Source organism: Lacerta agilis, chromosome 3 (assembly GCF_009819535.1).
Source record: "Lacerta agilis isolate rLacAgi1 chromosome 3, rLacAgi1.pri, whole genome shotgun sequence".
NCBI lineage: Eukaryota > Metazoa > Chordata > Lepidosauria > Squamata > Lacertidae > Lacerta > Lacerta agilis.
The window spans coordinates 113,679,303-113,704,006 of NC_046314.1; positions in this window are offsets into that span (position 1 = coordinate 113,679,303).

Consider the following 24,704-nt stretch of genomic DNA (forward strand, 5'->3'; position numbering starts at 1 on the left):
GACTCAGGAAGAGAAATTTAGACCTTTCATGGCAAGACAAAATGAGCTGTCCCTCCATAAGGGTTGCATATTGTGGGGCGATAGGGTGGTTATTCCAAGGTCTCTACAGAATGAGGTGTTGGACACATTACACATGGGTCATCCGGGCATGGTTCGGATGAAATCTTTAGCCAGGTGCTATGTGTGGTGGCCAGGTATGGACAAGGACATTGAACAATGGGTGCGCACCTGCCGAGCATGCCAGGAGGTGCACCCAGAAATGCCCAGGGCACCAGTGCATTGGTGGGAGCGGGCTAAGAACCCGTGGAGCCGGCTCCATGTTGATTTTGCAGGGCCGTATCAGGGAAAGGTGTTCTTAATTGTAGTAGACGCCTACTCGAAATGGCTGGAGGTCTCGATTGTTCCAAACATGTCCTCAGCTGCTGTAATCAGGGCCCTTCGCATTTTGTTTGCAACGCATGGGTTACCCGAGACCATCGTATCAGACAACGGGGCGGCTTTCGTGTCCCAAGAGTTCAGGGCATTCCTGGCCGATAACTTCATTAGAGGGGTAACTTCGGCTCCCTTTCATCCATCCTCAAACGGCCAAGCCGAACGGATGGTGCGCACAGCCAAGGGTGCAATAGCACGCCTCTTGGAAGGGGATTGGTCTGCTCGCATTGCACGGATGTTGTTCCTGCAGCACACAACGCCGTGTGCATCCACAGGCAAGTCCCCAGCTGAATTATTAATGGGAAGGAGGTTAGCCACAATCCTAGACTATGTCCACCCTGACAAGGTGCCGGGCCGCGATACAAGAGAACCACCGGCTGCCGAGGGTGACAGAACCCGATACCTGACAACAGAGGATTTGGTTTGAGTCTGGAACTATGCAAGGGGACCAGCATGGGTGCCGGGGGTGGTCACCCGACCCAGTGGGCCAGTGTCATATTTTGTGACGTTAGAGGATGGCAGAGTAATGCGCCGCCACATTGACCAGCTAAGGCGCCGGGTTCCAAGCAGGGTAAGCCCGAGTGGAGAGGAGCCGCGCACAACTCTGCCGGCGTCCAGTGAATCGCAGCAGTCTAGTCAGGATGTCCCCGGGCCACAGGGGGTGGAGGGCTCCGAGAGTCAGGAAGCTGTGGGCTCAGAAAGTCAGGAAACCGAGATCACCACTGATGAACCTAATCCGGGGACAACTAGTCAGCCTAGAGAGTCAGCTAGTGACACAGCTCCAGCTGAGGTACCCGAGGTTATTGGGGAGAGATGTCTGACCACGGATAGTCCAAGGAGTGACACACCGGGGGTTAGGCGATCCGGTAGGACTCGAAGACCTCCACAACACTTGAAAGATTACGTGTATAGTATCAACTGGGTGCGGGGGAGTGTTGTGTATTAAATAAGATATCTGGCAGCAGGGTAAAGCATTGTTATTGGTTAATTTGAAGTGTACAATCACAATCCACAGCCTGATTGGGTCCCGCCGGAAAGTTTGAATATTATTGGTTCCCGCTAAAATGTATCTTTTCCCTCAGTCCCAATGTGTCTATAAATAGAGCTTTCCCTACCCCCTATCCCCAGTCTTGTCTAATCCCTTTAATAAAGAGCTGTTTTCACTAATACGTGTTGCTGGACTTTTTGCGACCAGAACCCACGACACAACACATTCATCTATGTAACGACAACAGCTAGGATACTATATGCGCAGAAATGGAAGGAAGAAGAAGTTCCAACCAAATAAGAATGGATAATTAAGACAATGGGCTTTGCAGAACTGGCAAAATTAATAAGAGAATCTAACGATGACTGTTTTGTGGAAGAATGGATGCCTTTTTTCAGACAATTTAAAGAAATATTATAGTATGATGAACTCGCGAGCAGGATTTGCACTATGAGCAACAGAAGTAATTAGATTATAATACTGTGGATATGATTTGATAGCAGGTTCTCCAAGTGCCCCTGTTTCCCAGGGACGTCCCTGATTTAGAGAAGCCATCCCAGTTTCTGATTTGATCCCAGAATGTCCCACTTTTCCTTAGGACGTCCCTATTTTCATTGGAGAAATGTTGGAAGGTATGGAGTTATCCGACCCCCGAGCCATCTGAAGGCAATCCTGTATAGGGAAGGGTTTTTTTAAAAAAAAATTAAAAAGAGTTTAATGTTTTATTATGTTTTTATATGAGTGCTCACTAGAAGGACAGGTCCTGAAGTTGAGGCTCCAATACTTTGGCCACCTCATGAGAAGAGAAGACTCCCTGGAAAAGACCCTGCTGTTGAGAAAGATGGAGGGCACTAGGAGAAGGGGACGACAGAGGATGAGATGGTTGGACAGTGTTCTCGAAGCTACTAACATGAGTTTGGCCAAACTGCGAGAGGCAGTGAAGGATAGGCGTGCCTGGCGTGCTCTGGTCCATGGGGTCACGAAGAGTCGGACACGACTGAACGACTGAACAACAACAACAACAATGTTTTTATATATGTTGGAAGGTGCCCAGAGTGTCTGGGGCAACCCCATAAGACGTGTGACTTATAAATAATAAGATAATCGTTATGGAATGGGACGTCCCTATTTTTTTATCGGAGAAACGTTGGAGGGGAGGGGACAGATAGAAAACAAGATGCCCCAGAAGGGGAGGAACAACAACTCCACTCAAAATGGAGTTTGAAGCCGACAAAAATAAGATGAAATTGCGTTCGGACTGTGCCGTATATGTTACAAATGTTGAAATGTAATAAAACGTAATTGGAGAAAATAAATAGCACCTCCCTCCTGTCTTCCTAGGAGGCACCCTCTTAACCCCAGGGTGTGACTTGGGGTCTGTCCCTCGTTTGCCTCAGGCCATTGACAGGCTTTGCGGAGATCCAAGGAAGCAGGAAAAGAGGCCTTTTCACCGGGAGACCTTAATATATGCACATACGAAGAATGGGCAGAGGGTGCGCTGACAGAAGGCCCATGAGGTCATTCGAGAGCAGATGTCACGTCAGCTGGGGACAGAGAGAGGAACTGAAACGGACCGAACTTGGATGAGCCCAGCAGTTTCTCACCTGCTATCCCGAAAGAGCCAAGGAGAAAACGTGTCACTAGAGAGTTGGCCCATTCTCCTTTTTTTGTTTTATTTTTTTGCAGAGATAATCAGCCTAGGTGATGGCAGTCTTGCTGCTGGGGGGGGGGAAATATGTGGAAGGAAGGCTACAAAGAGTTTTATCTGAGATCAGCACTCTGGCTTTGCGGTAATGAAAAGATTTGCATAACAAATGCTTCCTTGGTTGCTCTTGTTCCGGCCGAAATAATTCATTTCCCCAGCTAAAATAAATCCACCTACGAGTGAGGGTTTGCTAGGTGGGAGGAGGGACGCTTAACTCTCTCCCTGTGTGATTCCCTTTAATTTGTTGTTTAGTCGTTTAGTAGTGTCTGACTCTTTGTGACCCCATGGACCAGAGCAAGCCAGGCACTCCTGTCTTCCACTGCCTCCCGCAGTTTGGTCAGACTCATGTTGGTACCTTCGAGAACACTGTCCAACCATCTCGTCCTCTGCCGTCCCCTTCTCCTTGTGCCCTCCATCTTTCCCAACATCAGGGTCTTTTCTAGGGAGTCTTCTCTTCTCACGAGGTGGCCAAAGTATTGGAGCCTCAACTTCAGGATCTGTCCTTCCAGTGAGCATTCAGGGCTGATTTCCTTCAGAATGGAGAGGTTTGATCTTCTTGCAGTCCATGGGACTCTCAAGAGTCTCCTTCAGTGCCATAATTCAAAAGCATCAATTCTTTGACGACCAGTCTTCTTTATGGTCCAGCTCTCACTTCCATACATCACTACTGGGAAAGCCATAGCTTTAACTATATGGACCTTTGTTGGCAAGGTGATGTCTCTGCTTTTTAAGATGCTGTCTAGGTTTGTCATTGCTTTTCTCCCATCAGCCTTCTTTATGGTCCAGCTCTCACTTCCATACATCACTCCTGGGAAAACCATTAGGTTTAGTTAAGCACTCTGGTACTCTCTGGCCTCTGCTGCCTTCGAAGCACAACCCAAGGTTCTAGTTTTGGACCATTGAAGAACTTCCCCCCATTTTGTGTCCGCCATATTGACTGAAGAAGCAGTCGTCACGTTCTCGATGCTTGTTCCTGTGAGAGCATCTTCTAGGGCCCTCTGGGCATTAAGAAACCATCAGAGATGGAAAGGAGATCGAAGGAAGATGAAGTCCCTACCAGAGAAGAATGGCAGATGAAGTTGATGCAATATGCCGAAATGGCTAAAATGACCGGAAGAATCAGAAATCATGGAAGACCAAGATTTTAATAAAGAATGGGGGAAATTTATAACTTACCTTAAAGAACATTGTAGGCAGTTAAAATTGTAGGCAGTAAAAAGCCTGGAGGGGGTGACACTCGGCGCCCCCCCCGTGACTCCCAAGCCGCCGCCTGGCACCACTTGCGCAGCCGTCGCTCAGACGTGCTGAGGTAGCCTGTCTATGCGGCTGCTTGCACCTGGCAGCCCTGACGGACCACACTCTGTAGCATGCTTGCGTCATGACATCACAACACATGCGCGCTATGGAGCGGCACCTCGACCCCGGGGGGTGCCCACACGTTTGCTGCTCTGGGCAGCAAAGTGGCTCCGTACGTCACTAGCTGAAGTGGCTGCATGTCGAGCTGCCTGGTCCATGTAGTAGAATCATAGAACGGAATCACAGAGTTGTAGACTTGGAGGGAACCCTGAGAAGAAGAAGAAGAAGAAGAAGAAGAGTTTGGATTTGATATCCCGCTTTTCACTACCCGAAGGAGTCTCAAAGCGGCTAACATTCTCCTTTCCCTTCCTCCCCCACAACAAACACTCTGTGAGGTGAGTGGGGCTGAGAGACTTCAGAGAAGTGTGACTAGCCCAAGGTCACCCAGCAGCTGCATGTGGAGGAGCGGAGACGCGAACCCGGTTCCCCAGATTATAAGTCTACCGCTCTTAACCACTACACCATACTGGTTCTCATGGAGGGGACCAGGTGCAAGAAGCCATCACAGCTACACCAAGTTCTCAGTGTAAAATTGAGGAGCCTCCCCAAATCCTCTTCAAACCCAGTTCTCTTCCAGCCGCCCCCCCCAGAGGATACAATGGGTTGAAACTGGGACCTTCTACATGCCAAGCAGATCCACCACTAAGGCTACGTCCCTTGCCCATTGATGACCACTGGGCACTCCAAGCCACTGGAATTTTTGACACCCTACCTGGGTAATGTTTAAGGAAGACGTTTGGTCTTTGCATATGGTTAAAGAAAGAGAGAGCAGCTCAAGTTTTGCGGATGGCGTCGTACAGGAAGCAAAAACTGCTTGTGTACCAGTGAAGAGAGTGGGTTATGAGCCGGCAGGTCCATGCCCAAATATCAGCTCAGCCATGAACTGATTGGTTGCTCTCTGGAGTCCTTTGGATGTTGTGGCTTCCTTGTTTCATGAGGACCCAACTAAAGTGTAATTTCACAGCCAGCCACCTCGTTAGCAGCAGCTCACCCCAAAAAAGGAGACAGCACGCATGAGAGCTTTAAATCCAAAAGGGAAATGCTTGCAACCTTTTCTGCAGAACACCCACCAAACGGATCGGCCCCAAAGAAAGAAGCACGTCTGGCTTTGACCTGTGGATACCATTAATACATGTACCATTCCAGCACAACGAACCGGAGCAAAACAGCAATAATTTTTAATTTCCTCTCTTGGACAGAAGGGGCTGGCTTGCTCTAGTCATGTCTGCCTGGGCATGGCTGATATCTTCTCACATGCAGGAAACGGGCCCTTCACCTGCCTCCATACAGCAAGGTTAGAGAAGAAGGAGATTCAACACGGGGGGGGGGGGGCTTACGCAAGCCCTGAAAATGTGAATCGGCAAGCAAATATGACTGGTGGTTTTTACACCGGGTCTATTGCCAATGCCCTCATCAAGGGTTGGCAGAAGGGATTGAAGCTAGACTGTGGATGTGGACAGACTCCTGTCAGCACATAACACCAGTTTTTTGAAGCTTCACTTCCTGAGAATGGGCCGTTTCGCCAATGACAAGCATCTGATTTGTCCAAGAAATTAAAGGAAGTTATAGCAAATAGAAGGGGAAGAAATGGAGGCAGTGAGAGATTTTACTTTCTTGGGCTCCAAGATCACTGCAGATGGTGACAGAAGTCCCGAAATTAAAAGACGCCTGCTTCTTAGGAGGAAAGCAATGACAAACCTAGACAGCATCTTAAAAAGCAGAGACATCACCTTGCCGACAAAGGTCCATATAGATAAAGCTCTGGTTTTCCCCGTAGTAATGTATGGAAGTGAGAGCTGGACCATAAAGAAGACTGATCGCGGAAGAATTGATGCTTTTGAATTCTGGTGCTGGAGGAGACTCTTGAGAGTTCCATGGACTGCAAAAAGATCAAACTTATCCATCCTTAAAGAAATCGGCCCTGAGTGCTCACTGGAAGGCCAGATCCTGAAGCTGAGGCTCCAAGACTTTGGCCACCTCATGAGAAGAGAAGACTCCCTAGAAAAGACCCTGATGTTGGGAAAGATGGAGGGCACAAGGATAAGGGGACGACAGAGGATGAGATGGTTGGACAGTGTTCTCGAAGCGACTGGCATGAGTTTGGTCAAACTGCGGGAGGCAGTGGAGGATAGGGGTGCCTGGCGTGCTCTGGTCCATGGGGTCACGAAGAGTCAGACACGACTGAACGACTGAACAACAGCATAGCTCTTTGTTAATTCCCCCTCTAAACTCAAAGACGAAGACACCTGTAGCTTCAGAAGGCAAGGCTCTTTTTCTGGAGCAAAAATAGCCACCTGTCTAAAGCTCTGAAACAGTTGTGGGTGGGAGTTTTGTTCCTGCGCATACCTCTGTTATGTGCACCAGGGACAGGCAGACTTCAAACTAATGGGATCTGGGATCTACTTTTTACTAGGACCTAGATCCACCAATCAGTGCCAGGTGTGCAATGCTGGGGCCAGACTCTCAGAAACAAGGAACAGCATGTCTCTGAACCACCAGCTCAGCCCAAGGATTTATTTCCATTATCAGAAGAAACGCCATCATGGGTCTGCTAGTCACTGTAACTCTCCAACGGTTTGACTTCACCCCCAATGGCACATACTTTCATCGTCTCTTGAGACAGATGGATGCCAGCTTACAACTAATAGCCCGCCTTTGCCCCAGACTGGGACTCAAGGCGGGTTACACAAATTAAAACAACGCAGATAAAATGCAAAAAGCGAAAACCACATAAAAGATAATCAATATAAAGTAATTAAACTCTGTCAGAATTAAACAGTCTTCTCCCACCGACAGAAGGACAAGGAGGAAGCCAGTCTAGCTTCTCTGGAAAGGGACTCCCAAAGCCTGGAAGCAGCTATCAAGAAGGCCCCATCCTGCGTCCCCACCACAACTGCAGACCCTCCAAGTGTCCCTATTTTCCAGGGACGTCCCTGATTTAGAGAAGCTGTCCTGGTTTCTGATTTGATCCCAGAATGTCCCACTTTCCCTTAGGATGTCCATATTTGCAATGCAGAAATGTTGGAGGGTATGGAGTTATCTAACTCCCGAGCCGTCTGAAGGCAATTCTGTATAGGGGTGTTGTTGTTGTTGTTGTTGTTGTTGTTGTTGTTGTTGTTGTTGTTAATGTTTAATTATGTTTTTATATATATTGGAAGGTGCCCAGAGTAGCTGGGGCAACCCGTAAAATGTGTGGGGTATAAATAGTAAAATTATCGTTATGAAATGGGACGTCCCTATTTTCATCGGAGAAATGTTGGAGGGTGTGCAACTTAGCTCCTAGTTCTGTCAGGCAAAACTCCACTACTGGTTTTCTCTTTAAGCTTTCTTCATCTCAGCAGCCCTAATGCAGAAGGTTTTTTTGTTTTGTTTTTTGGGGGGGTCTTTGTTATTGCTAAACAAATGGGGACCAGAATCCTTGCTGATCTACTGGAAACCTTGTTGAGATCTACCCAGCAGAGATAGAGATCTTCCTTCTGCCCACCCCGACATACATTGCCAGAGTAACAGAGGAAGTAAACTCTTGGAAATGGCAGTCCATGCTGTGTCAATAAGAAAGGGCTGCTCTCCAAGATTAAGTCATGCAATTACACCCATTTGGGTGCCTAAAAAAAAACAAGGGCATGCAAGGTGGAACATTCCTGCCTCTCAATTGATAGCAGGACTTTAACTCGGTGCTGTGACACAGTAGTAATAGTAGTGGTAAAACAGAGAGATCTGTTGCCAGTCCAACAATCTGTTCATTAACTGGAAAGCACATTTTAAGACTGACCAACCATGGAACAATGAGGTGCAAATTGCCAAGGGTGTGTTCCCTCTTTCACTGGGGTTAGGTGGCAGAAGTAAACCTCAAGCCTGAACAAGCCCTGGGTTTAAATAGCACACACTTCCCCAAACACGTTTTGGGTGTGTAGTCAACAGTGAACTTCCCAGCTTCCCAAAGGGCTCATCAAATCCTCCCTGCTCATCCCTGAAGAGGCTGTCCTTCTGACGCGGCTCGCTTTGCTTCCCAAGATTAGCCTGACCAAAAATAGCCAGACCTAATCCCATAATCCAAAGAGCCTTTCCTAACGGCAGATTTGATCCTAGTTTCTTCCTCGCGTCGGCCTTTTAACTAGTTCCTCCCACTGTCAGAGACATTGGCTTTTCCTGGGTCATTCTGTTTCTGAGGTAGGGAGGCCGGCCCAACTGTTTGGCAAAATACAGGTACATAACACCGCACTTCAAGCTGCTTTTGCACTGCTTCACACTGCAAAATTTCAGAAAAGCCCCACGAACAGAGCCCTGTCAGAGTTGCATAGATCTCTGGTTATAACAGCTGATGCAATTGGATAACAACCCCAAACACACACACACACACCACACACACACACACCAAGAACCCTGGAGCTTGAAAGAGAGTGAAGGGTGGGAGGAGGGAACCTTCCCATTAATTTGAAGACGCTACAATGAATCTCTGCTTTATGACACACTCTGATTCGCTCTGGCCCTGCAAGATTTGTCAAGCCCAGCAGGGACAGCCGCATATAGATTTTCTTCTCCCCTCTCCTTCCTCCCCTCTCTCTCTACTACCCAAAATTAATTTCTGCTGTGGATTCAACACATCACTTCCACGGCTCCGGAATGATGTTGCATGTTCTCTGTTCGAGAACTGCTCCATTTCTCCACCCCCCCTCTCCACCCCACCTCTGCATGAACAGCAGAAAAAGCTGGAAATTCCCCGCAGTCAGCATTTCATCTTTGGTGCAGCCGCCCTGGGCAGCAAATCAAGGCATAAGGCAGCGGCGGGGGGGGGGAGAGGAGGAGGAGGAGGAGGACAGGGGTGGCGCTGGGGATGAAATCAGGTTTGCACCATTTCGCGACTCGTGGAGCACCATCATTCAGGAGCTACGAAAGGCGAAGTGCGCCAAACACACAAACAAGCCGCCGGGTCCTGTTTTTTTGGAATGCCTGGGGCATTTTTTGAGAGCAGCGAACGCAGCAGCAAAATGCAGTTGTCTGGATGGGGTGGAGAATTTGTGTACTCATTGGGTGGAGCTGGTTTAACCCTCTGCGTTCGCCCTGACACCCCCACCACCACCACCACCACCGTGGAAATGGAGGGGGAGAATGTGTAGCTGCGTTGCTCAGGTTTGTCCCCTTCTCTTCCGCTTGCTCCTTCCTGCTTGCTGGTCTCTGACAGGCACCTGGGTGGACTACTTTGAGAGCAGGATGCTGGGCTAGATGGGCCCGAACCTGCAGAGTCTTCTTATGCTATTGTGTTTTAAGTTTTGTGTGCTGTATGTTTTATTTATTTCTTATTTCCCGTAAACCACTTTGAGGCATATAGTGAAAATCAGGGTATAAATTCCTTAAATGAAGAAATAAAACTTAGTTTAGATGGCCACAACTTCCAGACCAGCTAATATTTTCCAATGAGAGAACAAGTGTCACTTTCTTTATCATTTTTTTCCACCCTCGGCATTCCTGGATCTCTCCTCTTGGCTTCCAGTGTCTGATTTGGAATCCAGTGCCTTACTGATGAGGAAGGAAGCCAAACACATTGATCTGCCTAAGGTTGGCTTTATCTGTTTTGGCAGCTACTACACACACACACACACACACACACACACACACACGAAGCTGCCTTATACTAGGTTAGACTCTTTACCCAGCTGTCTCAGTATTATCTATTTTGATTGGCTCTTCAAGATCCCCAGCAGAGACCTTTCCCATCACCTGAACTTATTTGGGAAGCATCAATGCTTCTGAATACCAGTTGCTGGGAACCACAGGAGTGCTCAAATCCTGCTTGAAGGCTTCCCACGGGCATTGGTCAGCCACTGTGAGAACAGGATGCTGGCCTGGATGAGCCATTGGCCTCATCCAGCAGGCACTCCTTATTTTCTTATGTTCTCAACTGGGAACGCCAGTGATGGAACCTGCTGTCTTCCGCATGCCAACATCTATGGTCCATACTCAGCCGTGGAGTGACAGCCCCATCTGGAGAGGTGAGCTTCCCATTCTTCCGGTCACACTTTCAAGTTCCATCTTGAGTTTCCCCAGCCTGGCGTCCTCCGCAGTAAACATGGGGCTTATCTGACCGGCCAGCCGTCAACCACCACGTAGCACTTCAATTAGTGCTGAGATCAATCACCACCATCCCTGGAGGAATATGCATCAATGGCAAAAAAAAATCCTGAGCTTGCACTGCTGTCAGGGTAGAGAAGATGGCACCATGCTAACACATTTCCTCAATAAATCCCAACTTAGAAGGGCATCCTTACCATGGCAGGTCTGAGGCCAACCTGTCATGAATCCCATGGAGGTGTCTTGGAGAGGGTGGAATGAGGAGAGATTGGAGAGCTGGAGGAGGCTGACCCAGGGGATCATCGAACTGGAGAGCTGGAAGAGACCCAGTGGGTCACCTAGTCCAATACCCTCCAATGGACTGGAGGGTGAGAATCTGGGTCTCCAGGAGAAGTCTGGCCCAGGGAAGGGTCCTAGTGGCCTGAGATGTGAAGACCTGGATTCTGGGGAAGTGCCTAGTGGGCTGTCAGGAGAGTGACCTGCCTCCGTGATATTGGATACTCCAAGCACATCATCACCAGCTGTTGATATGTCTCCAGCGCCTTCCTCTATCAGCAAAGAGAATAGGTTCAACAGTGAGACAACCCCATCGACTCCACCCGTTTCCAAGAATGCAGAGGCAGCAGTGCCAGCATGAAAAAAAACCTTGCATGCCTGGCCTCTTTGCTTGCCCAGTCCCGGGGCTCAGGACGCCAACCATGCAAATAGTTGTGCCCACCTTGCTCTTCAAAAGTAGCGCACCGGGGGGACATGCCAAGCACTGGAGCAGCATCTTAGCTTATGCCTAGCCACGTGTCATACATTTCTTCCGTGCCTAACCTGTAGTCTCATGTTGAGAGGTTGTACTGACTTTAACACTGTTACAACTTCCAACCGTAGTGAGAGATTGAGCTCTGAGTTTAAACGGGAGGACCAGGATACAAGCATACTGCAGTCCCTGCAGGAAGGATGCCTTCTCCAGCCCAGAGAAGGCACCCTTCTGCTGCAGAAGCCTACAGGGCTCACCCCATTTGGTGTGTGTGTGTGTGTGTGTGTGACCGCTTGAGGCAGTTTTCAGGATTTCACCAGGATATGTAGGGTTTCCAGTTGTTGGAGGTTTTTTATGTGATCGGCCTGGTAGCTGTCCGTGGTCCTGACTCCCTGCCTTGGCTTCCCTTGTCTGTGTTGAACTGGCTTCACAAACCACTGCCAGCTGCCTCTCATCCCCCACCACCACCACCACGTGATCCCACGCCATGTTCTATAGACTTCAGTCAGTCAGGACAAGACGCAAATCCAGATGATTGCTTGGGTTGCTGCGTCCTTAGATCTGCCCCGGCCCCTCAGGGTCTCCATCCTTTCTTCACCCATCATTCTTAAGTAGAGAGATTTGAAATTTGCCGTTGGGGTGGGAACATATTGCTTTCCTTTGCTATTATTTCTCTTTCCTTCTGCTATGCACTCTCATGAGGCATAAAAGGGCAGTGTGGAACCAGCGATTTACTCTGCTAATGACGCCTCCGTAAAAAAAAGACATTTTGCACGATGCATATTAAGATATACGTTGTGTCAAATGGTTGCTAATTTTGTTGCAGAAACAAACATGCAAATAAATGTTTTCTTCTCACTGTGTGTGTGTGTGTGTGTGTGTAGCACCCATCATGCTATGCAAACCCAGTGATACAAATTCAATCTGACATGGAAAAACATTGCCTCCAGCAGTGCTGACTTATTGCAGAAGCTTTGCTCACAGACAACACTCTGGAAAATATTTCATACTCTTGTGTGTTTGTGTGCGTGCGCGGTAAGATAATATATTTGACTAAAGCTGCAATCCTAGCCCCTCTTACCTGAGAACGTGCCCTGTTAATTCAGCAGGCATGGTGCCAGTTTCGGAAGAGGCCTTCCAGTGGAAGGAAGAAGAATAAGAATTTTTAGATGCTGGATCAGCAGAAGGAAAACTCAAAAGACTATCAATGGTGTTTATTCTTAGAATATTGTTTATCATTAGACATTTCATTAGAACCTATCCTCTGAGATGTGCATGTGTTTATGTGTGAAACATTCTAAATAAATAGCGTAAACATTAATAGATCAGATCTGTAGGTTAGGCACCATGATGTTTACCATCTGCTACCTAGGCCATGTGCTATTGAAGCATGCCAAGCTACATTCTTCATTGCTCAAATTGCTGGGTGGGGCATAGGGACACCACACTCCTTATTTTTTACTGATGGACCCTACAGCTACTATTCTCAGAAGACAACCGGGGGATATCATGATCTGGCTAAAATTGGGGCAGGTGGAGCATATGGGTAGCCAGTGCGATGCCCTCCAGATGTTGTGGACTATGACTCCCATCATCCCTTAGAACATATGAAGAGCCCTGCATCTGGGTCAGCCCAAAGGGGCCCCATGTATTCCAGTACCCTGTTCTCACAGTGGCCAACCAGGTCCCCCAAAGGGAAGCTCCCAAACAGGCCCTGAGTGCTGCCCACACTTATGGTTCCTAGCATATGGTTAACCAGAGGTCTACTGTGGAGAGAGATCATATCCATCATGGTGAGCAGCCTTTGATATCGTCCACGAATTTCTCCAGTCCACCTTTAAAGCCACCCAAATTGTTGGCCATCACTACTTCTTATACTTCTTAGTGGGAGCATAATCCACAGTTCAGAGGTTTTCAAATTTTGAGACTCCCTGGGTCCCTTGACCAATGACATTCTTTCTGCAGCAACCCTGTAGGGCTCAGGAGCTCAGTTATGTCACTCCTTGCCTGCAGAGCTGGCAGTCTCTCACCCTTTCTCGAACACCTTCCCTTGTGGAGTGTTCCCTCAGCCTCCTCTCCTCCCACCTCTCCCTGGGAGTCCTCTGGGCAGCTGCTACTGCTGCCCCTGCTCCCAAGAGAGGTGCCTCCCAGAGGCACCATTCGCCTGCAGAAAGAGCCAGTGTGGTGTAGTGGTTAAGAGCTGTAGACTTGTAATCTGGGGAACCGGGTTCGTGTCTCCACTCCTCCACATGCAGCTGCTGGGTGACCTTGGGCTAGTCACACTTCTCTGAAATCTCTCAGCCCCACTCACCTCACAGAGTGTTTGTTGTGGGGGAGGAAGGGAAAGGAGAATGTTAGCCGCTTTGAGACTCCTTTGGGTAGTGAAAAGCGGGATATCAAATCCAAACTCTTCTTCTGCTGCAACAAACAGCTGTGCAAGCCTTCAGGAGGCAGAGGCATGAGAGGGCATCAGAGGAGGGCAGGAAGGAAAGAGGGACAGAGGCCAGTGTTGCTCGCGGCACCCCTGACCATCATTCAAGGCACCCCAGGGTGCCACGGCACATTGGTTGAAAACCACTGCCATAGTTTAACTGTATGCTGTTTGAAGAAGTATTTTCTTTCGTCTTTCCCAAACCTCCCAACATTCAGCTTGATTAGCTGTCCCTGAGCTCTAGTGTTATTGGAGGGAGGGGGAGAGAGAGATCTACTTTATCTTTACGATGCATAATTGTATACACCTCAATCATTTCGCCTCTCACTTGCCTTTTCTCTCAACCAGTGTTTCCCAAACTTGGGTCTCCAGCTGTTTTTTCAGACTACAATTCCCATTATCCCTGACCGCTGGTCCTGCTAGCAAGGGATGATGGGAGTTTTAGACCAACAACAGCCAGAGACCCAAGTTTGGGAAACACGGCTCTAAACCACAAAGCCCCAAGTGCTGCAAGATTTCCGCCCCCTTGATCATTTCGGTTGCCCTTCTCTGAATCTGGTCCAACACTGCAACATTCTTTTTGAGTTACAGAAAACAGGACTCATAAGAAGAGCCTTCTGCACCTGGCCAAAGAGGGGCCATTGAGGCCAGCATCCTGTTCTCACGGGGGCCAAACAGAGGCGGTCAGTATGCAGGACTGAGCTCAACAGTACTCTCCCTTCCTGTAGTTGCCAGCAGCTGGTGTGCAAAACCAATGCTGCCTCTGAGTGTGGCTAGTAGCCACTGAAAGCCCTCTCCTCCAAAGTTCATGAAAGCCCCAAGGAGGCCACCCTTCAGCTGGCACAATTGTGATATTCCACACAGACCTCTGCTGTTTTTCAAGGTTGGGGTCGCTTTTGACAATTGAGACAGATCCGCTTTTGTGGAATTTCAAGGTGGGAACTTCTGGGATCTTAAGAAGAAGAAGAAGAAGAAGAAGAAGAAGAAGAAGAAGAAGAAGAAGAAGAAGAAGAAGAAGAAGAAGAAGAAGAAGAAGAGTTTGGATTTGATATCCCGCTTTATCACTACCCGAAGGAGTCTCAAAGCGGCTAACATTCTCCTTTCCCTTCCTCCCCCACAACAAACACTCTGTGAGGTGAGTGGGGCTGAGAGACTTCAGAGAAGTGTGACCAGCCCAAGGTCACCCAGCAGCTGCCTGCGGAGGAGAGGAGACGCGAACCCGGTTCCCCAGATTACGAGTCTACCGCTCTTAACCACTACACCACACAAAATTCTCACTGTGGAAAGGGAGAGGAGGCGTGACTCATCGCTTGCCTTGCTTTGGGTGATGATCTCTCTTACTTTTAGATGGCGCAGGTGTGCATGCTGGATTCCCCAGCAAAAAAATAACCTATGGAAACATATGGAGGGAGTGGAGCACCCAGGAGGGTTTTTAAGGTTAACACCTTTCCAAGAAGATCTTTGTGCCAGATTTAACTCAGGCGCCTTAAAGGTTTAACTATTAGAATGTAGCTAGGAGCAAGTGATTACATGACCTCTTTGCAGAAGATGTAACACAGTGGCTAAGAGCATGAGCTGCGGGCCAGGAAATTATCAGATCAAATCTCATCTAGGCTATGAATTATTTAGGTGTCCTTAGGTAAACTGCTATCTCTGAGCCCTATCTCCCACCCCACCAGCAATATGTGGGTGACAATGGCGTACCTTATAGGGCTGGTGTGAAAATTGCTCTTATGGAAGCAACATCTCTTTGCCTTGGAACTCTCCAAGGTACTGAAGGTCCCCTGTAATTGGATTTTGCTAGCCAAGCACAAGCACCAGAGGCCTCCTACTCCAGCCCACATTTGCTGAACACTCTGAAAGCTCTCAATCAAGGCATGATTAGATCTTCCTCTGTGTGTGCACCCTCCCCCCTAAAAAAAAAAAAGTTGGGACATGACCATGTCATGGATATTTTAGCACAGATTCCTTGCAAGGAATTGGTCTAGATCAGGGTACAGGAAACCTTTTCAGTCCAAAAACTGCATTCCCTTTATAGCAACTTTCTGGGGCCTCCTGCCTGTGGTGCACAGAGCTACAAATGGTTATTTTGCCTCCCTGCCTCCCAAATAGCAGAAGACCTTGCTTTGGCCTCCCCTGTGCCTTCTGAGATTTCCACCAGACATCTCTCACCCACTCTCAAGGCTTGATGGCTTGGAACTTGGGGGACAGCCATATCTCAGTGCTGAGCGTCTGCATTGCATGCAGAAATTCCCAGGGTTCAATGCCCAGCATCTCCAGGCAATGCTGAGAGAGACCCATGCCTGAAACTCCAGAAAGGCGCTGCCAACCATTGCTGATCTAGGTGGACCCAATAATAATAATAATAATTTATTACTTGTACCCCGCCCATGTGACTGGGTTGCCCCAGCCACTCTGGGCAGCTTATATAAAACATAATACAGTGATACCTTGGTTCTCAAATGCCTAGGTACTCAAACAACTTGGAACCCAAACACTGCAAACCTGGAAGCAAGTGTTCCGGTTTGCAAACATTTTTCAGAAGCCGAACGTGCTCCGTTTTAAGTCTTACGCTTCTGATTTGAATGCCACACTTCCATTTTGAGTGTTACGCTGAGGTCTGCCTGCTTTTGCTATTTGTTTTGCGTTTTTGTTTTTGCGGCTTTTTTGTTTTGTTTTTGTGGCTGTGCGGAACCCAGTTCAGCTACTGATTGATTAATGGATTGTGTGACTGCAGTACATTGTTTATTGCTTTCATTTAATGGATTAATGGTGTCGTTAGATAGTAAATTTCATGATAAATTGCTGTTTTAGAGGGTTGCTTTTAAATGTCTGGAACGGATTAATCCGTTTTGCATTACTTTCTATGGGAAAGCATGCCTTGGTTTTGGAACGCTTTGGTTTTGGAACAGACTTCCAGAACGGATTAAGTTTGAGAACCAAGGTACCACTGTAAAACATTAAATATTAACAACATTAACAAACTAACAAAAGCAAACTAAGCACTGTTGAATTCACATACTCTTTCCCCACCCCCATGACTCATGGTCTTCATCCTAGGGCTGGAAGGTGAGACAAGGCAGGTGGAACAAGCCCAAAGGACCCAATGATTTGACTCAGTTGAAGGCAGCTTCCTATGCTGGAGAAGAAGAAGAGTTTGGATTTGATATCCCGCTTTATCACTACCCGAAGGAGTCTCAAAGCGGCTCACATTCTCCTTTCCCTTCCTTCCCCACAACAAACACTCTGTGAGGTGAGTGGGGCTGAGAGACTTCAGAGGAGTGTGACTAGCCCAAGGTCACCCAGCAGCTGCATGTGGAGGAGCGGAGATGCGAACCCAGTTCACCAGATTATGAGTCTACCGCTCTTAACCACTACACCACACTGGCTCTAGATATAAAGATAGACAGACAGGCATATTGTGGAGTTCAGATCTGAGTCCTATTCTGGTTTATGTGCTTTGACAGAACGTACACAGCCCTAGGTTCACACACCTCAAACATGGTCATCATTTCAGTGAGGCTCGTTTGGAATGGAGCTTTAACGAACAAGTGCCATTGAACTGAATAGTGACCATGAATCTGCTGTTCTAGTTGGATCGTTCCTGTGATCAAAAACCACTGCTATCCATGGGAGGTTTGGCATCGTGGGGAACGAGTTGCACGTGGTACCTGGATCTATTTATATTTGCTCCTGCTTTTATATCCTGCATCTTTTATTTAGCTTTATTGTTGCCGTTCCAAGTACAGAAATGAAACAAGTTGATGTTAATAGGCTAGGCATGAATGCTGTAATAATAGGCATGCTTAGGCTCAAGAAACCTTGCGGGTGGGGGGGGACATTTTTTTAAAGGGAAATTAGATCCCAAATTTAGCACCGGGAGATTAGGAAAACGGGTGTGCATAGCAACAGATTCTGCGTTGATATGCTCAGACACCCGCCCACCCAAACAAGAGGAAAAACGCGTACCTCTTCCAAAAAAACAAAATGCATATAACTCCCCCCACTGAAATAAGCACAACAACAACAACAACAACAATGGGGGCAGCTTTGGTGGATGTCAAAGGGGAGAGATCTGTGGTCCACATTGGGGAACCCAAAGTTAGTGACTCTTTGCAGCTAGAAGGGAGTTTTATGCATGCAGCCTTGGTCGTGCTGCCCTGTGCGAGTATGGCTATTCCATTTTTGTGTCTTCTAGTCTGACACGGCCACACCCTCTTGGAAGGTATGTGAGGGAGCACAGAGCATATAACCCAGTTTCTTCCTGCCCCAACTGTTCCACCATGTTCTTCTGCTAAAATCTAAGTAGTTCAAAGCACCATAATTACAATGCAAAATATTGTAGCTATCCTCCCAACTGGGTATGTTTTTTTTCTACAATAGCAATTAGTACTGGGCCTCAGGTGTGCATGTGGAGGGGGGTGGGGGAGAGGAGAACCACATTGAACTCTGGGAGTTTTCAGATGGCCCTACTGTAGGAACATCGGGAGACAGAAAGCTGCCACACCATTCTTGAAACAAAATAAAAAATATAAAAAATCCCTTCCAGTAGCACCTTAGAGACCAACCAAGTTTGTTCTTGGTATGAGCTTTCGTGTGCATGCACACTTCTTCAGATACAATACACACCATCCTTGGTCAACCAGAATTGCCTTAACTGACTACCTGCGCCTCTCCAGGATCACCGAATCATAGAATAATAGAGTCGGTAAGGACCCCAAGGGTCATCTAGTCCAGCCATGCACCCCCCACCTTGAGTTCCTTGAGCTGGGGGGGGAATATAAAAGCAATAATAAGTAAATTGTGGAAGGTCTAATGCAGGGAAGCTGAGCCATTACCCCCCCCCCCCTTCAAGCTTGCTTGCTGGCCTGCGCGAAAATGAGACCTTCTAGAGCTGGCTCCAGACTCCTTGTGCTAAACTCAGCAGGCTTAGTCTAAGCTCTCCTTAAGAAGTGACTTTCAGAAAGCACCCAGGTCCTCCCTGAGGTCAAGCGGGCCTTGATCCGAAAGGTTGTTCCAGGGCTCAGAGAGAAAGGACTTATCCATTCTGACATATGGGTGCAAGAAGGACTCCCTTGGCTGCTGTGTGGTTTTCCCTTTTGTTATCCAGAACTGGGTGGGTGGCACACAGTGCAAAAGAAGACCTGCGACAGGCTCCAGTCCTGACAGAATTTTCCCCAAGGTCAGATGAATGAGCAGCGGCCAGGGAGAGGGGTATATAGGAAACACAGACAGTGTCATTGATTCTGCTCACATTTGTTATGAACAATTCCAGGCACACCCATCACCACTGTCAATATTTATTGCAATCGCCTAGCTGGGTTCTCTTTTTTTATGAGGTTGTTTTGCAAATTGCCTGTTCACTCCAGCCACGGCCTCAGCCTCTATGAAGAGGGGCTCACAAATCCATATAAGCCAAGTTAATCTTTGGACTTTGTCTTTCAGAGAGTGAGTTGGAAACTAAGTGAAACTGCATCATTATTCAGATTTTTGCTATTTGTTTTTGTACTCAGACATGTAACCGTAGCTGCAATGGGTGAACTCAAAGGAGCAACATCTGCGTTGCCTGGTTGCTGTCCTTGGTCCTGAAGAACCAGCTTCTGGCTGCCCCGTTGCCAGCACTGGAGAGAAGCACTTCTCTGCATGAACTTACTGGACCCTTTCAGTCCAGCTCAGCAACCTCTTTACATCTGTGGCAGTGACATCGACCAAGAAATTGGGAATAATGACAACAGTAGTAGTAGCACTGGGCGGTTTCCAGTACATAGACTTACAAAAAAATATCAAGTTGTTCTGAGGCCCTTCAGTTCCTCTCTCTGCCATTTCTGAGTCCACCACATGCCATTGCCATCGTGAACATTGCAATTGACATGTGCACACAGATCACATAAGATAACATACATGTGCACACATGCGCTGCTGCCTAAAGGACTGCTGCACATAACTAAGGATGGCACCACCCATATTGGGGAGTCAGTGGGATGTCGGCGAAGATCTCAAGAGCCAGTGTGGTGTAGTGGTTAAGTGGTAGACTCGTAATCTAGGGAACCGGGTTCGCGTCTCCACTCCCCCACATGCAGCTGCTGGGTGACCTTGGGCTAGTCACACTTCTCTGAAGTCTCTCAGCCCCACTCACCTCACAGAGTGTTTGTTGTGGGGGAGGAAGGGAAAGGAGAATGTTAGCCGCTTTGAGACTCCTTTGGGCAGTGAAAAGCGGGATATCAAATCCAAACTCCTCCTCCTCCTCCTCCTCCTCCTCAACTGTCTGGATGCCAAAATACAAAAATACAAAGGCCAACAGCAAAGCTCTGGGCAAAAATGGCAAATTCTTTCTCTGGGTTTCCTTCTGAGTAGTATGTGAAATAGCCCCCTTGCAGCCACATTTCCTGTCTCCGCTTGAAAACCTCCAGGCTAGGAGAGATTCCACACAGCCTTCTGACAGAATAGCTCTTAATAAGATTAGGAAGTCCTTCCTACTGTTAAGCGCCACCTGTTCTGGTTGCCTCGTCTCAAAAAGGATATTGTAGAGTTGGGAAAGGGTGACCAAAACGTTCAAGGCGACTCCCTTCAAGCTTGCAGCATAGGATAGAGATAGAGAAAAGGCAAGTGAGAGTTGACATGATAGAAGTTTATGAAATTATGCACAGCATACAGAAAGTGAGCAGAGAGGGGGCCCTCCCCTTTCTTAACACCGGAACTCAATGGACCGCCAATGAATCTAAATGTTGGGAGTTTCAGGACAGATGAAACAAAGCACTTCTCCATGCAGTGCCTAGTTAAACTATGGAACTCCCCGCCACTGGAGGCAATGAGGGCCACCAACCTGGACAGTTTTAAAAGAAGATTGGACAAATTGTTGGAGGAGAGGGCAATAAATGGTTGGTCTTTGCTCTGTGGTCAGAGGCGGTTTGAACCTTGCTGGTGGGTTTCCCACAGGCGTCTAGTTGGCCACTGTGAGAACAGGATGCTGGACTTAGATGGATGCTGGACTCTTCTTGTGTCCTGAGTTTAAGGCTGTTGCAGTTTTGCGTCTCTCTTCAGTGGACAGGGCAATGCAACAGCCCCCTCGCTGCCTTCTGCAGATCATGCAGTGGCTCGACATTTATCCCCTTCCTCTACATCCCCCCCCCTTTTCAGTCTCCTTTTCTCGGGACTAAAGCGCATGCATCTTCTCCCCCATTTCCTCCAGCAACCTCAGCCTCCTCTCCTTCCGGGCTCTGCCCACTTCCTCCTTGAGCTCCCCTGCCTATGACTGAGAAGCGCACAATAAACATCCCTCTCTCTCCTTCAAATTCACCTTGAATGCAGTAAGGTGGGTTGGAAGTGCGTAGGGGTGGGGTGGGGTGGAGAGGAGTGGGGGGAGGAATAGCTCTCCTTTTCTCTGACAATAATCAGCAGAGTGGCTGGGGGAGGGAAATAATGGCTTTAAAAAAAAAATAGAGAAAGAGACACACTGTACCACTGCACCAGCCTGCATGCAGCCTCAGAAATTATCGGTTCTACTCCACCGCAGTGATGTCAGCTGCAAAAGATGGCTACTCCCTCCCTCCCTTAGCAACTCCCCCCCCCACTTCTTTCTCTCCCCCCCCCAACCCTGTTCCCAGTTTCATCAACAGCAGTCAAACTCCAATGCACAACAACACATGCTCTGCACACACAGAGAGACCTGAAACCTTCCTATAGCTTGCTCTTTGCGTCTACATAGGTATCTAAGAGTTTGTTGTATCGTGTTGGGTTTGAACAGGCAGGGTTAAGGCACGGTGCAGGATTTCTCTATTTTGCATGCACCTCTATAGATAGCTCTCTTTAATTGGGAACCACCTTTCATAAATACTGAGAGGGTTGTTTCGGGTTGTTTTTGTCCTCGAATTATAGCGAACCACCTGGAGCTTTTGCAAAATGCAAAACCAGAACGAAGGGCATAGAATTGCCCATAAAGAGGAAATCTCCTGGAGTCTGTTGACAATTCGCATGTTAAATGCTGGCGGCACATGGACTCCCATGTTCGCAAATGATGTTGTCAGTTACCCAACTCGGACCGCCAGCATTCCATGATGGATGGTGACCAAAACAGGATGGTGGGGCGTGTGTGTGTGTGTGTTTGTTTGTGTGTTAATCTGAGATTCTCATCATGCACATAAAGGATGCCCATGACGTGCCCGAAATCTGGGGCACTCCACTGCAGCGTACATGCGTGTGGATCCGTACATACACACCCACAAGCGCCCCCACGGAAGAGGAGGGCGGAGAGACTGGGGTGGGCGAGCGCACACAGACATATCCAAGCGATGAGTTCATTCAATCTCCCCAGCCAAAGAGCTGTCAAGATGGGACCCCTAGATGACCTTTTCCTGGTCAAGGTGAAAGCTCAAGAGGATTCTTGGCGATGAGAGGTGGGGCGGGGTGTGTGTGGGATGCGTTAAGAAACCAGTCTCTCCTCCCTCCCCAGACTGCTGTCGAGAGAGGCCGAAGTGGATCTTCCAGCGCTTCTTTTACCCCCCTTCTCCCACTCCTGCCTTAGCAGCTGGGCCGTGGGTGCTGCTGTGGTCCTTCTTTAGGCATCTCCAAAGCCTCATCTCTCCCTCCCTCCTCCCTCTCCTTCCCCAAAGATCCCATCAGCACCGCCGAAGAGGAAACTGAGAGAGACGGACGGGAAGGCAAAGGGCACCTCCAAGACCTTGCGCAGAGCGCTGGTTGCAAGGGGAAGCGGGCGGGTGCAGGGGTGCAGAAATAATAGGTGCAGGGGGCTGATAAAGCAGCTGCTGGAAGAGTTTTTTTGGGTTTGCTTTTTAAAGGAATAATCCCTCCAAGACTAAGGGGAGGGGGGCAGAGCGTGGAGGAGGAGGAGGAGGAGTTGCTGGAGAGCTCTGCGGAAGGGCAGGCAAGTGGGCAAGATAGGCGCGGAGGTTTTCTCCTAAGGAAGGACATCCTTTGAGGCTGCCCCCCTCCTCCCCCTCCCCCAGGTGATCTGCAGCCTCCTTTCTTTCTCTTCCCCCTCCTCCTCCTCCCCCATCCCCCCCCCACCTCCAGCCTAGGATGGCGCTTCCCGGGTCTCCAGATTGAGCATCAACTGCAGAAGCGCCTCGCAGCCCGCACCAAGCCTCGTCCTGCCTGCCTGCCTCTCTCTCTGCAAGGCACAGAGCTTCCTGGACCATCGCAGGGGGGGGGGGGAGGATTCCGGCTTGCCTCTTCCCCGGGCTGGTCCCATGGACGCATCTTTTCCTCTCCGGAAGGTTTGGAGGAGTCTCAAGTCCTGCTTGCGGATTTTATTTTATCTTAAATCTCCCCCCTCCTTTTGATCCAGGAAGACTACCCCCCCTTTTCACCCCCACTCCCGACAGCATCTCTTCCCCTCCCTCTCCACCCCCCCCCTCCGTCTTCTTGTTCTCCCGCTCCCCCCACCCCAGCGAAGAAGCCACCCCCTGGAGGGACAAACCGATCCCTTCCCATAAAGGGGAGCCTGGAGATGGAGAAAGTGGGGGGAGTCTTGTTTTCTGTGCTGGAGGGGTTGGTTTGATGTATTGGGGTTTTTTTTGTGTGTGTGTGGCGTCGTCAGAAGCAGCTTTAAAGCAAAGAAACAACAACAACAAAAGAGCGTTCGGGAGAGGATGCTAAATGGAACGTCCGTGTCCAGGCGCAGTCTACCGGCTCTTGAATATCAGCTGTTGGAGGGGGAGGGGGCACACGGAAAGGCTGGTGGGGGGGTGAGTTCCTGCTTGTGGGCTCTTCTCGGAGGAATCTGTCCGGGCACGGTTGGAAGCAGGAGCGTGGCTCCAGTGAGGCAGGTCCTCTGGAGAAGAAACTCCAGTTGGATGTTTGTAGGATGCTCTTGGGTGTCATGGGAAAGGGGACTCCGCGGAGTTTCCCCTGTCTCCTCCCCGGGAGCTGGAGAGGTGAGGACGGAGAGGGACCTTGGACCGGGGGGGTCCGGGGAGGTGTTTCGTGCTGCGTGTGTGTGTGTGTGTGTGTGTGTGTGTGAGAGAGAGAGAGAGAGAGAGAGAGAGAGAGAGAGAGAGAGAGAGAGAGCGCTCTTGCTTTTGGTTGGTGGGGGAATCGCATGATAATCCTAACGCGGAGGGAATAATCTTGTTGGTGGCCTGTAGAAGGAATGCCGCTGCTTGTGTTTGCCCGCATTTATTTGGGGGGGGGGGAGCGAGTGCCCCCCACCACTGGTGGAGAGGTGTGTGTGTGTGTCTGTTTGTTGGATTTGGGAGGAGGAAGAGAAGAGTTGCCGAGGGTTCGATCTCATGGGTCTATTTTAATCTGGGACACCTTGGCAACACCCCCTCAATCCATTTTTAAAAATACGGTTTTTTAAATAAATAAATAACACTCTGGGGGTGACCTTTGGCCAGGCTCTGGCCAAACCCATCTACCTAAGCAAGAAAGGGGCCAGGATACGTTTCTGTGTGCGTGTGCGCGCGGTGGCCGGTGGGGGGGGGGAGAGATCTGGCTCTCTCCCTCCCTCCCCCTCCTCTTTCTGCTGCTGCATTTTGCATGAGCTATCTAGGTCATTAGCATTTTAGCGTATGCAAGACTTGACAAAGCAGGAGACAGATGGGCCCCCGCTTCGCCGCCGTGTGCCCCCCCTCCCCGCCACCCCACCCCCCCTTTGGACCACTTGGGACCTTCGCTTTAGAAGGCTGACTGCAGCAGTCAAAGACTGACTTCCTCCCTCCCATTCCTCCTTTCTTTCTTTCTTTCTTTCCTTCCCTCTCTGCTTCTCCTTCCATCCTTCCTCCCCGCCGAGCACAGGCCTCGTTCTGCCCTTGCAGAGGCTGCGCGCTCAGAGCATCCTTTGCAGAAGAACCAAAGCGCAGCATCACCGACGCAGCATCCGCAGCATCAGGACCAGTAGGGATGCTCTTCTTCTTCTTTTTCCAAAGAAAGATGCTCTTGCAGGGATGGGTCCGGCGTGTAGGGCACGGGGGGGGGGAAGGATATAAGGGCACTGGCTTCTCCCCTCTCCCCACAA